A 19,182-nucleotide genomic window follows, 5' to 3' on the forward strand; every position below is an offset into this window, starting at 1 on the left:
GTTGACTGTAGCTTTATTAATCTTTCCCTGCCTGGTGATGAAATTATCTTCAACCTTAGAATTAAAAGATGGACTCTGGGCTAGGAATGTGCTTTGTGGTAGAATGCTTGTCTAGCATGCATGAAGCCCTGGGTTTGATACCTCAGTACCACATAAACAGAAAATGCCAGATGTGGCACTGTGGCTCAAGTGGTAGAGTGCTAACCTTGAGAAAAAGAAGTTCAGGGACATTGCCCAGGCCATGAGTTCAAGCCCCAGAACTGGCAAAACAAAACAAAAAAAAGATGAACTTGAAGACATTATATCACAATAGAAACTAATGTTAGAAGCAAATCTGTATAGTTTTTAGAAAAGTTTGGATAACTCTTTAGCATTGAAATGAGAAAAAAATATTAATTAAGGTTAGTAATTTTTTACGAGTTTTAATTATCAGTTAATACTAATTAGGATTTATGTTCTTAAGAACAGAGTGAGAAAGTTGATGTGCCAACTGGGGTTTCAGTTGAACATGTCAATATATGAAAATAATGCATCTTGAATGGTTATCTCTTCCATCATTCTCCTCTAATATGTTAATTTTTTTTTTTTCTGTGCCAGTCCTGGGGCTTGAACTCAAAGCCTGGGTGCTGTTCATAAGCTTTTGTGCTCAAGGCTCTCTGACTTTGGCCACAGTCAATTTTTGGCCTTTTGGGAGTTAATTGAAGAGAGAAGTCTCATGGACTTCCTGCCTAGATTGGCTTTGAACCATGATCCTCAGATCTAAGCCTCCTGAGTAGCTAGACTTACAGGCATGAGTCACAAGTTCCTGCCTCTAGTATGTTAATTTTTATCTCTCTAAAAATGACTACTGTAAAATGGAACCTTTTATAACTTTGAACCATTTTGTTGTTGTTCTTGCTTGGACCAAATGCTTGAACTCAGAGCTTTGTACTCATGTCGTTTTCTTGTTCACAGCTAGCTTTCTATTACTTGAGCCATACCTCCAACCTGGATTAAAAATAAAACCCTTTTATTGCTATTATAAAGATGAGTTACAGTCACATAAGTCAGATAATACATTTCTTTTTGGACAATGTCACCCCTTCTCTTACTCTTTCCCAGTTTTTCCCTCCCATCTCTACCCACAAGTTGTAGAGTTCATTTTTAACATAGTGTCCAGTAAGTACCATTGCTGCATTTGTTTCCCCTTTGTCCATCCATTTCTGTGCTTCCCCTTATACTCCCAAAGACATACAAATGAACAAACAGAACAAAAAAAGAAAGAAAAAAATCCTCTTGCTTTCATTTTCTGGAGTTCATTTTGATAGGTATTATATTGTTTGATCAGATGCACTTCCTCACTGTGCTTTTCTGTACCTCTCCTAAGAATATCCTCCTTTGGTCTTAGTGTGTGTGAATGCCTAGAGATGTATATAATTGGTTATGCTCTGGTGTAGTTTACATCTAGCTTCTGCATATGAGAGAAAACATGTGCCATTTGTCTCTCTGACCTTGGCTTATCTCACTTAACATGATTTTTTCTAGGTCCATCCATTTCCCTACAAATGACATAATATTATTCTTTCTAATGGCAGTGTAAATTCCATTGTGTACAGGTACCACATTTTTTGGATCCACTCATTTATTGTAGCTGCCTGGCTTTATTTATTTATTTATTTTCATTAAAAAAAAATCTGCTCAGGCTGACTTCTAATCTCCATCTCCTAAATCTCAGCCTCTTGATTCACTAAGATGCAAGCATGAGTCATCAGTGCCAGATTTAGACTATTTTTAAAGGGATTTAAATGATTAACTTAAGCCAGAAGACATCTGGAGTACCTTGCCCACTCCTCTCATGACTGTTTAAACTTGTGTTTCAACTCTTATATATTTTTATGTTGAATCAAACCAAATACTTACATTATTCATGCTTAACTACATCTGCAGAGATATGCTGGAAAATTATTCAATCCTGTGTGGTAGAGCCACTGTAGTTCAAGGTCTCAGCCATTCACTGAAATGATGTTAATCTTCCACTCTAGATACCATGCACAGCAAAGGGTATAGTCAGCCCCCTGTGAAAGCCTTTGTCCACAGAAAGCTTGGCGTCTGAAAGGAATGGAGGTTACAGTAGATTAAATGTTCATGAGTCCTCAAATTAAATATTAAAATTCAAACTCAAGGTACTAAAATTAAGAGATGGTGTTTTGGGGAGTTGAGGTCATGAGGCTAAGGTTTTCATGAATGGGATTAGTACTCTTCAAAAGGAAACTTCAGCCAGGTGCCAGTGGCTCACACCTAGAAACCTAGCTACTCAGGAGGCTGAGATCTGAGGATGTCAGTTCAAAGCCAGCCTAGGCAGGAAAGTCTGTGAGGCTCTTATCTCCAACTAAATACCAAAAGAGCCGAAAGTCAAGTTGTGGCTCAAGTGGTAGAGCACTAGCCTTGACCAGGAAATCTTAGGGACAATGCCCAGGCCTTGAGTGGATAGGCCCCAGGACTGACAAAAAAATAAAAAAAAAATGAAACTTCAGCTGGGTAAAATGACTCAAGCCTATAATCCTAGCTATTTGGGAGGTGAAAATGGGGGTGGGGGAGAAATACGCAATTCATGATCATCTGGGACGTAAAAGATTTTGAGACTACATCTCAACCAATGGCCAGGCCTGATGGTACATGACTGCTGTCCCAGCTATGGGAAAACACAATGGCTGGCGTGTGCCTGCCATCCTGAGTGCCACTGGAGAGCACAAGAAGGGCCTCAGTCCATGTCCATTGGGGTGTAAAGCAGAAAGGGAGACTTTACTGCAAAAATAGCCTTTATAATAGATATAATGACATGGCTCAAGTGGCAGAGCCTTTGTTTAGTAAGAACAAGGCCCAGAGTTCTACCCCAAGATCACCAAACAACAACAACAAACATGAGCCAGTGATTCCCACTTGTAATCCTAGCTATTTAGGGAGTGGAAATCTGAGAATTACAATTCTAAGCCAGCCAGCCAGGAACATCTATGAGACTTATATCCCTTAACCAGCAAAAAAGCCAAAAAATGGAGCTGTGGCTCAAGTGGTAGTGCTCTAGTCTTAAGCAAAAAACTTGGAGGGACAGTGCCCAGGCCCTGAATTCAAGCCTCAGAACTGGCACAAAAAAAAAGAGAAAGAAAGAAAGAAAGAAAGAAAGAAAGAAAGAAAGAAAGAAAGAAAGAAAGAAAGAGAAGTGATAGACAGAAGAGAAGGAAAGAAGGAAGGAAAGAAAGAAGGAAGGTCTCAGAGGAGTGATCCTTTGTCCCTTCTACCATGAGGTTTCAGTGAACAGGTGCCATCTTTGAGGTCACCCAGCTTCACCACACTGCCTGGATCTTGGGCTTTGTAAATTTCTGTGTTTATGGTGCTCTGTTACACCAGCTCTAAAGAGATAAGGAATAGAGGAAAGCATTCTGTGTGCCTGCTGATTCAGCAGGGTGTGAAGTTCTTCAGTTAAAAAATATTCACCATGTCAGGCACTAGGGCCCTATTTACTCAGGAGGATGAGATCTGAGGATTGAAGGTTGAAGCCAGCCCCGGCAGGAAAGTCCGTGAGATTCTGATCTCTGATTAACCACCAGAAAACCAGAAGTGGTGCTGTGGCTTAAAGGGGTAGAGTGTTATCCTTGATCAAAGGAACTCAGGGACGGTGCCTAGGCCCCAAGTTCAAGGTACCCCCCCCCCCCCGACACCACCACCATGACTACCACTAACAAATTCACTATGTACTATGTATGTACCAGGTTCAGTTTTAGTCAATGGGAATACATCACTAAGGGATGCAGACAAAGCTCTGCTCTCTTAGAATTACGTTCTAGCAAATGGAGTCAGGTAAGTAAGAAAGTCTGAAAAAGAAAATCAAAGTATTATCAGATAGGAACAGCTGTCATGAAAGATGCAGAAGAGAGCAGAGATTGGGGGACACTTTAGGAAGGGTACTTTGCATTTGGATAAAGACTAGCAGGCAGCTGCAGCATGCTTTGGGAAGAGCACTCTGCTTGGAGGAAATAGCAAGTGCAAAGTCCCTGAGGTGGGTTATCTTGGTGTATGCAATGACAGACCAGTGTGATTATAGCTTGGCTAGTGAGGAGCCTGGGTGGTTCAAGGTGTGATGGGCTAGGTAAGCAGGTGACACATCATGTTGGTTTGTTAGATCATCACATGGGCTTGGGTTTCTCATCATGCTTAAAATAAGAGTCTCCAGTTATAAGCAGTCCAGGTCAGAAATAATGTGGGCAAAAATCTAGACTTTCAAACATAGTTTGAGGGCTGGGAATATGGCCTAGTTGTAAAGTGCTCACCTTGTATACATGAAGCTCTGGGTTCAATTCCTCAGCACCACATATATAGAGAAAAGCTGGAAGTGGCGCTGTGGCTCCAGGTAGAGTGCTAGCCTTGAGCAAAAAGAAGCCAGGGACAGTGCTCAGGCCCTGAGTCCATGCCCCAGGACTGCCAACAAAAACAAAGCAAATGTAGTTTGAGCTACAATTCATAGAAAGAGACATGTTTTATTTGTGTGACAATTCAGCACATAAACACAGGAACACAAATATTTCACGGCCAATAAATATTTATGCCATGAGTGATGGGCCTGGAGATTTTATGTTCTCTTTCTCTGTAAAAGAGGAAATTCTGGCTGGCACCCACTAAACTGCATTCTTAAGTCATCAGTGGGTTGCAAGTCACAGTTTGTAAAACTCTGGTTGGGACTAAGGTGGCAAGAGTAGACCTGAAGAACAATGGGTGAATTCCGTGTGATTTTTGTGATTCTGTGTGGATTCCATGTGATTTTTGTCGAGGTAGGGTTGACAAGCAGTTTCCTATGGGCTTCTTGTGGGAACAACAGGGGATAGATAATTTATGATTTTCTTTCTTTTGGTCTAGGTCTTGAACTTAGGGCCTGGGCACTGTCCCTAAACTTCTTATTGCTCAAGATTAGCACTCTACCACTTGAGCCACAGTGCCACTTTTGGCTTTTTCTGTTTATGTGGTACTGAGGAATTGAACCCAGGGCTTCATGCATGCAAGGCAAGCACTCTATCACTAAGTCACATTTCCAGCCTTTAATCGATGATTTTCAATGGATCTTGCCTAAATAAATACAAAGACAGCATTCCTATATCCTAAAATGAGGAAGACCAAGGAAACAACAAGCTTAACAGTGGAGGAGAAATCTTTAAAAATCTTCGGTGCTCAGGGTTCCAGTGGCTCATGCCTGTAACCTTAGCTACTCAGGAGGCTGAGATCTGATATCAAAGCCAGCCTAAGCAAGAAAGTCCATGAGAGAGTCTCTTATAGTCAATGAACCACTGAAAGGCTAGGAATGAAATAGTGACCCAACTATATGCCCTAATGATAACAATAAAGCTATATTTTTAAAAAGCTGGAAGTATAACTGTGGCTCAAGTAGTAGAATGCTAGCCTTGAGCAGAAAAGCTCAAGGGCAAATCTCAAGCCCTGGGTACAAGCCTTAGGACTGACATAAAACAAAAACAATAACAACAAAACAAACCCCAAGCTGGGCACTGGTGGCTCATGTCTGTCATCTTAGTTACTCAGGGCGATTACAGTTCAAAGCCAGCCCAAGCAGTTAAAATCTGAGATTCTTATGTCTAATTAACCACCAGAAAACTGGAAGTGCAGCTATATCTCAAAGAATGCTTAGCCTTGAGCAAAAGAGCTTGGGGACAGTACCTAGGCCCTGAGTTCAAGCCCCACAACCAACCAACCAAAAAAAAAATGATCCTCCAAATTTAAAAATGCATGCACATAATCACCCTATAACTTCCCATCAGTTTTGGCTATGTGAACATAATGTGTTATACACACACTGTACCATCTATTTTTACTTTACAGATGGGGTCCTGTTTCCCTAGTGTGCTTTGACTTTGCAGCTTCACCAAAGGATTGTGATCTCAACTTGCTGATAGTTACAATGTCAACTCCTACAGATGGAGGCTGGCCAGGGCCATTTCTCTTGTTCCACACCAGCCAACCACCACCATCATCACAACCATCACAGAAACTAGCTGTGTCCTGGTTGAAAGGGGCATCATTTCCTCCACCCTTGTGTCCTCCTGGGTGATAAGGGAGGGGTTCCCCTCATCCACTCAAGAAGCTGGGACAGCTGCCTGCCAACATGGCTTTATTCCACATTCTAGTTGTAGTTAAAAGACTGCAGGACTTTTTATGCCTTGGCTTTCTTATCTAAAAAAGAAAAGTTCTGGTACAAACAATGCCTAGAATATCTAGCTAAGACTAATATTTGTTTTAAGTTGGAAATGATGCCAGAAATTCAAAATTCTGACCTTTTACAAAGCATGAACTAAATTAATTATAGAATGAGGCACCATACTAACATGAGATATTAATAGAAAAGGGCAACTGTTTGTAGGCATGATGTTTTGCAAGGCATGTAGTCCTCACATGATTTTGATTTCTCAGAAATGTGAAATATTTGAGGCTAATAGTTGAAATTTTGGGGGGGAGGGGAACCATCTTTCTCTTCCAGCAAACAATGAGAGATTTAAAAAAATTAAATAGGTTGCCTTTCCTCCCAGACAAAGGGCCCTTTGTTTATTGTACCTTTAAGGTCAACACAGTGGACTTATCTTTGCTAAAAAGGCTAAGCGTGGGCACATTACTCAGAATTCTCAAAGTGCTTCTTATCAACAAGGTTATTTCTGCACGAAGTTCATTGGCAAGTAACGTCATTCATTACCTTCAGTGTTCTTTTACGTTCAGCTAAGACTGAAAAACTTCAGCTGGTATACAGACTTTTATTTTATTTATTTATTAATTTATTAATTATTATTTTTTTGGCCAGTCCTGGGCCTTGGACTCAGGGCCTGAGCACTGTCCCTGGCTTCTTCCTGCTCAAGGCTAGCACTCTGCCACCTGAGCCACAGCGTCCCTTCTGGCCGTTTTCCATATATGTGGTGCTGGGGAATCGAACCGAGAGCTTCATGTGTAGGAGGCAAGCACTCTTGCCACTAGGCCATATTCCCAGCCCCCAGACTTTTATTTTTTTACTTTATTTTTTTTTTTTTGCCAGTCCTGGGGCTTGAATTCAGGGCCTGGGCACTGTCCCTGAGCTTCTTTTGCTCAAGACTAGCACTCTACCACTTGAGCCACAGCACCACTTTCAGCTTTTTCTGTGTATGTGGTACTGAGGAATCAAACCCAGGGCTTCATGCATGCTAGGCAAGCACTCTACCACTAAGCCACCTTCCTAACCCTGGTGTACAGACTTTTAGTTCACAATTTCCAGAGAGTCCAAATTGTAAAGTTAAACATTGATTTCTTTGAGTTTGATTTTTTTTTGACAACTTATGTCTTACTCAAACAAAATGAATGCGTGGAGAAGACACAGTTGTAACCTTAGCTACTTAGAAGATAAAGATCTAAGGATCACACTTCAATACCACGCTGGGCAGGAAAGTCCACAAGACCTTTAACTTCAATTACCCAGCCAAAAGCTGGAAGTGGAGCTGTGGCTCAAATGGGAGAGTGCCAGCATTGAATGAAAAGGACAAGTATGAGCGGGAAGCTCTGCATTCAAGCCCCAGTGAGACACACACACATACACACACACACACACACACACACACACACACACACACACACACACACACATACACACACACGCACCAGCAGTTCCTCATGCCAGTTTGGATAGGAGGGTCATTTTGGTGGCTTGAACAGTGTTTCTGTTGTGTCTGTACTCAGATGTGATCCTGCAGTGGTTTAGTTTTGTTCTGACCTGTCCCCACCATAGATTGTTGGCCTTGTTAGATGTTAATGTCCAACAGCAGATCCCCAAGGCCTGGCCAGTAATATAAGACCTAGATGAATGTAAAGGGCTGCTTTCTTCCTTCTCAATATGTTTCAGAAGAAAAATATCATAAACCTTGCTTCCTTTTTGTTTTTCTTCCTCAGAGTAGTGTAACATGGAACATTACTGAGAAATGTTCCTATGAAAAATAGAAAGACAAATGATGGGATTTAAGCTCCAGAGTAGTGTGACTTACGTTCAAACCACACCAGGAAAATGAACTATGGTGATAGACTGGAGAGGAGAGACTGGAAGGAAGGAATCAGTTATTATTTATGAACACCTTCCTATGTGCTAGGCATGGCATGGTGCTAGGCTGGAAAGATGCCCTGGGAAATGAGACAAACTTCTCTCCTGGAGCCCATAATCTGACCAGAAAAGGTCAACTAGACCCAGGCAAGGACTGTGAGTAGGCACCAAGCTGAGGAGGTAAGGGGGAAGGGAGACAGGTGGGGAAATAGGAAGAACTTTTGCCATGTTGGGGTTGGAGTCAGGGTCCTAGGCTCTCGCCTTGAACTTTTATTATTATTATTTTTTTTCCCAGTCCTGGGGCTTGGGACTCAGAGCCTGAGCACTGTCCCTAGCTTCTTTTTGTTCAAGGCTAGCACTCTACCACTTGAGCTACAGCACCATTTCTGCCCTTTTCTGTTTATGTTGTGCTGAGGATTCGAACCCAGAGCTACATGCATGCAAGGCAAGCACTCTACCGCTAAGCCATATCCCCAGCCCATTGCTTTGAACTTTTTCGCTCAAAGCTTGCACTTTACCATTTGAACCACAGCTCTACTTCCAGCATTTTTGGTGTTTAATCAGACAAGAGTCTCATGGACGCCAAGTACCAGTTGTTCACACCTGCCTGTAAACCTAGCTACTGAAGAGGCTGAGATCTGAACATTCAAAGTCAACCTGGGCAGGAAAGTCCATGAGATTCTTATCTCCAATAAAGTACTCAGAAATAGCTGGGAGTGCTGCTGTGGCTCAAGTAGTAGAGTGCCAGCCTTGAGCAGAAAGAGGCTCCAGGAACAGTGTTCAGGCCCTGAGTTCAAGACCCATGAATGGCAAGAAAAAAAAAAAAAAGGAGGCTCATGGACTTTCCTGCATGGGATGGTTTCCTTCAGCCTCCTGAGTAGCTAGGACTACAGGCACAAGTCTTTATGATGAATGAACCCTTCCTCAATGAATCTTAACTTCTTATAGTTCTCCAAGCATGCTTCTCTGGTTGAGAAATACTTCTCATTTCCAGATTTGTTGCCCTTGACGTCCCCAGACTGAGATGAAGTCCCCTGTATGCTACCTGATGACAGTGTCAGGCACGTCAGGCTGCAGCCGGTGTGTCAGTCCCCACAATGGCAGGGGCAGAACAAGAGCCAACAAAACCAACACGAAAAACAAACAGAACAAAAACAAATTCTTTATCTGAGAATGAATTAGAGTTTATTCGGTGTACATTTGCATAACCCAAGGAGTAACTAGTAATTCTTCTACTGACCAGTCAGCTCAAGTTCTATCAGTTTTACAAAAGTGATTTTTAAAAAATGGTAGAAGTGGCTGGTATCTCACACTTCTAATCCTAGCTATTCAGGAGGCTGAGATCTGAGGATTGTGGTTCAAAGACAGTCCCATGCAGAAAAGTCCATGGGACTCTTATCTCCAATTACCTATTAAAATGCTGGAAGTGGAGCTGTGGCCCAAGCAGTGGAGTGCTAGCCTTGAGCAAAAAACTAAAGGACAGTGCACAGGCCCTGATACAAGCCCTGGTAAATACCTTAATAATAACAACAAAATTATTATTTAAAATTGTTATTGTTACTATAACAGTGATGTACAGAGGGGTAACAGTTATAAAAGTCAGGTAATGAGTACATTTCTTTTAGGACAATGTCACCCCTAACAATAAAATTATATTAATTTTTTTTGTTGTTAACTGCCAGCTAGATCTGGCATGATCAATTAAATGAAATGCCAAAGTGACAAGTGAATTCTTTTTAAAAGAGACCCTTGTGGAGGCACTGGTGGCTCACGCCTGTAATCCTAGCTACTCAGGAGGCTAAGATCCGAGGATGGCAACTCAAAGCTATCCCAGGCAGGAAAGTCTGTGAGACTCTTTTCTCCATTTAACCACCAGAAAAACCAGAAGTTGTGCTTTGGATCAAGTGGTAGAGTGATAATTTTGAGCTGAAGAGCTCAGGGACAGCACCCAAGCCCAGAGTTCAAGCCCCTAAACTGACACTAAACCAACCAACAAACAAATAAATAAGATTTCCTCTATTATGAACATGCCCAGACCATATTCAGATTCCATTATTTTTACCTGATATCCTTTTCTTGCTCTAAGGGCTCATCCATGACAGACACATTTCATTAAGATTTTTAAAAAATGTACGCACCCTTTAGGCTGAGAACATAACAGCATCATAGGGTTCCTATAGAAGCAAACCCCAACTCAGACTAATCTTATCAATAGGAAACTTACCAACTAACGTCTAACTAGGCTAACTAGGCTACTGTTCTACCTTCACCAACCAAACATTGTCTTACTTCTGTGAATGTCCCATCCACAGAACCCAAACCATGGTGGTATGGCACTGTCAGGCTTATCCATCACTGTATGCTCAAACAAAATCTTTCAAGGGCTAATGTTCCTAAGTTTCTTTTTCAAAAGTCTCCTCTCTGTGATCCTCTCTTAAGACTTTGCTTGCTTTTGATGGCCTTGTCAGCTTGTGAGGTATTCTGAAGACTCTACCTCAGCTGGGATTTGTCAGATGCTTTTCTACTGACTAAACCTGGAGGAGAGGCTTTTGAGAGGAAGATCACAGAGGTAAAGTGTAATTTTAATCACATTGTTATCAAAGGCTCATGTTGTGAACATGGTGGTGGTGAATTGGAATCACAGGGATGAGGTTGTGTTTGTGAAGTTACTCTCCCTGCCACCTATGTTCTTTTTTAGGATTCTCTTTGGTTGGAAGACATCATTCCCATACTTAAAAATTAGGGAGTTCACTTTGGCTCTTTTTTATTTGTCTGTGCTGGGGCTTGAACTCTAGACCTGGGCATTGTCCCTTAGCATTTTTTTTTTTTGCCAGTCCTGGGGCTTGAACTCAGAGCCTGAACACTGTGTCTGGCTTCTTTTTGCTCAAGGATAGCACTCTACCGCTTGAGCCACAGTGCCCCTTCTGGCTTTTTCTACATATGTGGTGCTGAGGAATTGAACCCAGGGCTTCATGCATGAAAGGCAAGCACTTTACCACTAAGCTATATTCACCTGAGCTTTTATGCCCAAGGCCAGCACTCTACCGCTTGAGCCACAGCTCCACTTTCAGCTTTCTTGGTAGTTTAGTGGAGATAAGAGTCTCACAGACTTTCCTGCCCAGGAAAACTATGATCCTCAGATCTCAGCTGCCTGAGTAGCTAGAGTTATTGGCGTGAGCCACTGGTGCCCAGTCTCATTCCACCTCTTGAATAACAGTGGAGTATTTACATAAATGATTGTAGATTTTTAGCACAAAAGTTTTGTCTCATTTCAGGATATGAAAAACTTAATCCTAAATACATCCCATGATCTTATGTGTTTACTAAGATTAAACTCATAGATAAATTTCATAAAGGGAGTTAATTATTTGGTTCATATTTTTCAATACAGATTATTAAAATGTTGATAACGGCCTAAACTGAGTACAGTGAAGAAGAGCCTCATAAAAACAATATTGAGCTGGGTGCTGCAGGGCTTCCAGGCTGCCCAAATGGAACAGTTCAGAGGCCAGCTGTCCATGCAGTCTTGGTGCACTGTGTGTGTATGGGGGAGGGGCAGGTTTATGTTGATCACACGTAACATAAGCATTGTTGAGAGAGCTGGCTGCACAGCCAGGCAGAACCCCTAGAGCACAAAGAAGAGGCTCTATGTTGTGGTGATTGGTCTTAACATTGCCCTGCTAAGGGAGTTGGTGTTTTGTAGCATTCATTTTCTTGATGAAATGGGAAGAAACTTTATCTGTTATAAGAAGGGGAGAAATAGAGATTTGGTATTAGTGAATATGTACTTAGAATCAATTGGGAAATAGGAAAGGAAACTTACTAGGGATGGAAAAGGGAAATGGTGCTGCAGGGCTTCCCTCTTCCCTGCTGGCCTTAAAAACAAACACACAGGGGCTAGAAATGTAGTTTAGTGGCAGCATTGTCAACCAAAAAAATGGTAGGCATGGCTCTTGGGCTGAAATCAACTTACTGTACGTGAAGGAACACCTTTCTCTGGTTTTATTCCCATCTCAGTCACCGAGAACACTGGTACCATTTAACACACTTGAAACCTGCAGCCTTTGCTTGCCAAGATTTGGTTTATTACATAAAAATCAAGGCAAGGCAAGGCTTAATTTTTTTTTTTAAAGAATCAATGTCCTTCGGTTTTCACGCTGAGGAGAGGCTCAGCTATGATGGAAGGATGGGGAAGAAATTTTATTAAAATATTATGAGTTTATTAACCTGTTTTTTCCCAATACTTAAAAAGCGTCGAGGCATAATACACATAAAACACAGTGCACAGATCTTAAAGATAAAGTTAAATATTATAAAGTCTTACCCTAATCAAGAAAGTGCCCATTTCACTAACGATGGAAGATCTCCCCTTCCCTCCCATCTCTTGCCAGAGGGACCCTATCTTCTTCAATACAATCTGGTCTTTTAATGTAAGCAATAATCAATAATATTTTGAAGCATCAGAAGAAAGAAAAAGATACTGCCTCATCTGTACTTTCTTCATGATGTTGAATGTTCTAGTAAAGACAGTGGTGGAATCTGTTCAGTACTGACATGTGGCAATATGTTCAAGGGATAAGGAAGCCTGTGACCAGGTAACCCAAAAAGTGATCCTGACCTAAATATGGACACATTGCAACTGTGCATTCATTCATTCATTGTGAGTCATTCTGCAAATACTGGATATCTTTTTATAGGACAAGCACTGTGAGGTGAGTTGGGAGAGTCAGTCAACGACTATGCCAAAATACTCTGTCGTTCAACTAATCATTCACTGAGGCTGTGGCTATGGGCACCATGACAGTATAGTCTGACAAGTGGCAAATGTTGGGAAGACACTGGGAGGTCCTCAGCCCTCACTGGGAAGGAGGAGGGAGATTCAGACCCTATGAGCCACTGAGAATTCTTTAGGCAGAAGTGGAAATGAACCTTGGGAGAAAGTGGCCAGGGGGAGGGGGACGGGTGGATTAGATCTGAACAACAGCAGAGTAAAGTTTATCTGAAATGATAAGAGGCTAGCCCAGATTTTTCTTTCTTAGAGAGTTTCAGTATCACCAAAAAAAAGAAGGAGGAGGAGGAGGAAGGGAGGGAGGGAGAGAAGGAGAGAGGGAGAGCAAGAGAGGGAGAGCGAGAGCAAGAGAGAGAGAGAACAGAGATACATAGAGAAACAAAGAAAGAGAAACAGAAACACTGAGAGAGACAACAGACAACAGACACACAGACAGACACAAAAAAGAGACAGATACAGAGACAGAGACTGATGTGATATTGCCAGGTGGTGAGAGTCCCAGATCGGGCCATGTGTTTTCCTTTTTTCTTTCTTTTTGCCAGTCCTGGGCCTTGAACTCAGGGCCTGAGCACTGTCCCTGGCTTCTTTTTGCTCAAGGCTAGCATTCTGCCACTTGAGCCACAGTATCATTTCTATATATGTGGTGCTGGGGAATGGAACCCAGAGCTTCATGTATACAACGCAAGCACTTTTGCCACTAGGCCATATTCCCACCCCTGGCCATGTGTTTTTCTATATTCTTGACATTTCTCCCACTAAAAGTAGGATGAAATTACAAAGTGGAAAACTCATGGGAACCATAGAAACATTCCCACAATGGGACTGTTGATGCAGAGTGTGTTAGAAAGACCAGGAAAATAGTGCTGCTTCATCTCCTTGCTGGAATTCTTCAAGGCAGGCAGGAGTCTCATCTGCTCCCATGATTTTCAGTTGTCCACTAGCAAATGTCGCCCACAGGTAGAGAGTGCGGAGAGAAAGAGAGAAAGAAAGCCAGAGAGGAGACAGAGAGAGGGAGAGACAGAGACAGAAAGAGGCAGATAGACAAAGACTGAGAGAGACAGAGAGAGTCTAATGGCTTCCTGCTGGATCTCATTTCTTGGATGCAGAGTTGGTGGTTCGGGGCATTAGAAGCTCACCTGGCTGAGAATTAAAGCAGAGTAGAGACACAGTATGGAAGCTTTGATCTAGACACTGCCTACCTCAAGGTTAGGACTTGTAAGAGAAAACCACTTGGATCTTGTTGAGTCTCTCTGGGGTATCTGCCTGGATTGGCTTCAAACAAGAATCTTCAGATCTCAGCCTCCTCAGTAGTAGGATTGCAGGTATGAGCTAACCAGTGCCTGGCAAGAAAAAAAGTTTGCTGTTGCTGTTGTTGTTGTTGTTTTCTAAGTCACACACTCCTCAACTCTCCCTCAGATAGTTAAGTATCACTATGCTGGCAATGTACAGTGAGACAATGCCAGTATAAAGAAACTACCTACAGTGGCAACCCAAATTAAGTGTTAGATGATAAACAAAGATAACAACGCCTTGTTTTCCTAATTTTGATGAGCAAATGCTCCTGTCAGAGGATAATCTTAGGCTTGGGGATGGCTTTTCTTTCTTTCTTTTTTTTTTCAGCCAGTCCTGGGCCTTGGACTCAGGAGGCCTGAGCACTATCACTGGCTTCTTTTTGCTCAAGGCTAGCACTCTGCCACTTGAGTCATAGCGCCACGTCTGGCTGTTTTCTATATATGTGGTGCTGGGGAATCGAACCCAGGGCTTCATGTATACGAGGCAAGCACTCTTGCCATTAGGCCATATTCCCAGCCCTGGGGATGGCTTTTCTACAAACAAAGTTGGACCTGTTTTGGTTATCACTCTGGCTTAAGAATCAAGCACAACCATAGAATAGTCAATATTTTGGAAGAGGTACAGATTACTTAGATATGGGGGAAGCAGATCTTTCTCTAAAAATGGTAGGATTAAAATACTCAGTGTCAAATTTCATTTTGCTATCATGGTAAAAAGTAAATTCTCAATTTGTAATACTGTAGCAGAATAAAAAAGAACAATGAATAGCATTGTGTACTTCAGGAGGTCTACTATGTTCTCTTTCTTTTCCTTCTTTCCTTCCCTCCCTCCCTCCCTCTCTCCCTCCCTCCTTTCCTCCCTGTCTCCCTCCTTTCCTCCATGTCTCCCTCTCTCTCTCTCTTTCTTTCATTTCCTTTCTGTGCTAGTTTTGGGGCTTGAACTTAGAGCCTGGGCACTGTCTCTGACCTTTTTTTGCTCAAGGCTAGTGCTCTACCACTTGAGCTACAGCCTTATTTCCAGTTTCTTTTTTGGTGATTAATTGGAGATAAGAGTGTCACAGACTTTTCTGCCCTGGGTTGGCTTCAAACTGCCATCCTCAGACCTTAGCCTCCTGAGTAGCTAGGTTTACAGGTGTGAGCCACTGGCACCTGGCATGTATATTCTTGAACATTGCAAAATTCTTTCTTCTCTGGACACTATTGGTCCCCAACCCACTTGATTTTACTTCATCATGATATTGAGCTATTCACTGACAAGGAATTGTGTAATCCTTGTATCCTCGGGAGGAGAAAGCTTGTGCAATTGCTACACATTATGTGTGTCATGGTGGAAGAGAGAAGTCCTTGGGAACAAAATCAGATGGCTTTGCTCTCTGGATCTGTCCATGTGGCTTCACTGAGCCCCTGGGAATATTCAAAGAAATGCATCAAGACCTGAGCCATTGTATAGAACCATAGCATAGCTTCTTGGAAGTCAGCTTATGCAGGAAGTTGACATTTGATGCCATTTATTTCCTTTGTAGTGCTCTGGACAAAATGAAGGTCTTGTGTATACTAAATGCCAGGCAAGTACCCTACCATAGAGTTACATTCCCAGCTTTTTTCTTAGGGGTTCTGTATGTGCAAGTTGTTAGGCTGGCAATCTTCCACTTCAGCCACAGCTCACTTTTGGCTTTTTACTTGGTTAATTGGAGATAAGAGTCTCATGGACTTTCCTGCCCAGGCTGGCTTTGAGTCTTGCTTCTCAAATCTCAGCCTCCTGAGTTGCTAGGATTATAGGCATAAGCCACAGATGCCCAGCCTCTTAGTGTTCTTGAAAGTAATTTTACTTTTCCCATATGATAATTTTCCTTAGTGCTTCTTATTCTAGTATTTAGGTCACACCACTTTATTTCCATGAAATGAACACATTCTTTCCCAATATTCTTAAAATTGTGTATCATCAGTTCTAAGTCCAACTTTTTTTCTGGCAAGTGCTGGGGCTTGAATTCAGGCTCTGGGTACTGTCCCTGAGCTTCTTTTGCTCAAGGCTAGCACTCTACCACTTGAGCCATAGTGTCACTTCTAGCTTTTTCTGTTTATGTGGTACTGAGGACTTGAACCCAAGGCCTCCTTCATGCTAGGCAAGCACTCTATCACTAAGCTACATTCCCAGCTGCAACTGGGTTTTGGCTTAAGATTTTAGACTTAAGAATGGAGTCTTCAAGCCCACAAACTGCTAATTAGAAAGTAAGTAGAAATTTTCTAAAAAAAATACATAAATAAAATAATTATATTTATACATTGCCTTCCTGGCTTAGTAGTTTCAACCAGAGATAAAAGGTGTTAATAGAGTTGGGAAGGGGCTCTTTAAAAGTAATTGCAAGGTTGCCAGGCACCAGTGACTATAATTCTAGCTACTTAGGCGGCTGAGATCTGAGGATCTCAGTTTGAAGCCAGCCAAGGCAGAAAAATCTATGAGACTCTTATCTACAATTAACTAGAGTTGTGGCTCAAGTGGTAGAATGATAGCCTTGACCACAAAAGGTCAGGGATAGTAGCCAGACCCTAAGTTCAAGCCCTTCTCCCATCCCCCCAGTCCTGGGGCTTGCTCTCTGGGCCTGGGTGCTGTCCTTGGGTTCCTTTTGCTCAAGGGTAGTACTCTACTTCTTGAGCCATAGCGCCACTTCTGGCTTTTTTTGTGATTAATTAAAGAGTCACATGAACTTTCCTGCCTGGGCTGGCTTTGCAGAGTGATCCTTGATCTCAGCTTCCAGAGTAGCTAGCATGAGCTACATGCATGAGCTATTACTGGTGCCCAGCCAACTTAGTGACATTTTAAATTAAAATTTTATTCTTTTGTTCACTAATGTACTTAGCAGTTAATTATGAACTACTGCTATGTTGGATATAACTCAAAGGAATTCCTTTTCTTGTCTTTTAAAAACAAATTGGCCACATTAGAGATAATTATGAGCTTAAATAAACCTTTGTCTTTCCAATTATGTGCACAGCAGGGCTCTTAATTACTTGGGGTCATTGAAATCCCATGACATTCTGGAACCATTTGTCCTACAGTCCATCTTGTTAGATTTCTATATTTGGAAGCCCAGCTCCATCCCTTAAAACAAAAATCTCCTTTTTTGTTTTTTAAGCAGTAGAGTCAATAAGGGTGATGATGGTTATGCAGATTATGAGTCTTAAAGTCAGGTAAATTTATTCTGATGTCTGTAAGTCTCTAACAGATACTTAGACAATGTTTTTCTGCCCCAAAGCACTAATGCCTTACTTAGACCCACAAATTAGCTAGCAGCAGGCTGAAACCTGTGAGTCCACTGCCTTCATTTTGTATATATCTCCTTTCTTAAAACTTTGGGTCAGATCTGGTTAATTTTGCATGCAGGCATGTTAATGACTCAAGTTCTGAAAATTCAGGGAGACTGAACCTATCTCATCCCTCTTCGAGTCTGAAGGCAATGGAAACAGTTTTCTAACCCATCAAGGTTTTTAATGACAAGATTCCTACCTCACCCCCTATTAGCAGAAGTTGTTTCTGAAAATAATTACCTTCTCAACTTAACCCTCCATAGAAAATAGGACTTAACACAAATAATTTGAAGGAGGTAATGAATCACCTATCAAACGCCACTTCATCCCTTTCCATTTTTACCCCTTGGGTTTTATAAGTCGAACTTTTTTTTTTGGTGTGTTAGTACTGTGGTTTGAAGTTAGAGCCTGAGTGCTGTCCCTGAGCTTTTTGCTTAGTTAGCACTCTGACACTTGAGCCCCCTCCACTTTTTTTTTTTTTTGGTAGTTTATTAGTGATTAGAATCTCATGGAAATTACTCCTGGGCTGGCTTTGAGCACTGATCCTCAGATCTCAGCTTTTTTTTTTTTTTTTTTTTTTTTTTTGCCAGTCCTAGGGCTTAGACTCAGGGCCTGAGCATTGTCCCTGGCTTCTTTTTGCTCAAGGCTAGCATTTTACCTCTTAGCCACAGTGCCACTTCCAGCTTTTTCTATATATGTGGTGCTGAGGAATCGAACCCAGGGCTTCATGTATGCTAGGCAAGCACCCTACCACTAAGCCACATTCCTGGAGATCTCACCTTCTTGAGTAGCTAGGATTAAAGGCGTGAGCCAAGGATGCCATATTAACTTTTTAACCTTTACCCTGAATCTTTTTCTCCTGCAGTCACCTTGCAGCTAGGGAGGATAAGACTGATTGATAAACATCTTTATGTCTAGTGTGAAATCTACGTTCCCAGCAGCAATGATAGTTTATCATGACACACTTCACTCCAGTTCTGGTGGATCCTGATTAGCCACATCACACTTTGCCTAGCAAGTCATGCTTCTCTTCCATTCTTTCTTCCCCTCCTGCAAGCATGCTAAAGACAGGCGTGTGTGTGTGTGTGTGTGTGTACACTTCTTTCCTTCCTTCTTTCCTTCCTTCCTTCCTTCCCTCCTCCCTCCCTCCCTTCCTTCCTGCCTTTCTTTTTTTTTTTTTTTTTTTTGAAACAGCAGAAAAGTTTCTCTTTATAGTCCAGGCTGACCTGCAATGCATGTCTTATGTCAGCCTCCTGAGTGCCAGGGTTACAGAAGTACAATACTTAAGCTCTATGAGTAACTATGGCAATACACACACGTCCTATATGCATTGACTGCCACAAAACAGCAAACCTCAAAAAGCCATTTTGTGTTCTTTGGTTCCCCCCCACCCCACCCCTTCCCGCCCCAAATTGCTGGGGAGTCTCAAGGGCTTTCAGCAGGGCTGTTTTCAGTAGAGGCAAAGGGACCCTACTTCTCCGAAAGGCCCAAGGTTACTTCTTAGAAGGCTAAGGCTGGCAGGATTCCCCCACCCCACCCCCCTCCGTTTTCTAAGACCTTTAGAGGTAAGAAGTGTCAGAATCGAGCTGGAGATTCTACTCTAGGGCCAGTACCAGCCAAACACCCTGCAAGTCCTTCCTCAAGTTAGCCTTTCTCCCAGCTGGCCAGCCCAGGCTCACTCCCAGCCCACCGTGGCAGAGAATGGATGC

This window comes from Perognathus longimembris, chromosome 7 (assembly GCF_023159225.1).
Source record: "Perognathus longimembris pacificus isolate PPM17 chromosome 7, ASM2315922v1, whole genome shotgun sequence".
NCBI classification, from domain to species: domain Eukaryota; kingdom Metazoa; phylum Chordata; class Mammalia; order Rodentia; family Heteromyidae; genus Perognathus; species Perognathus longimembris.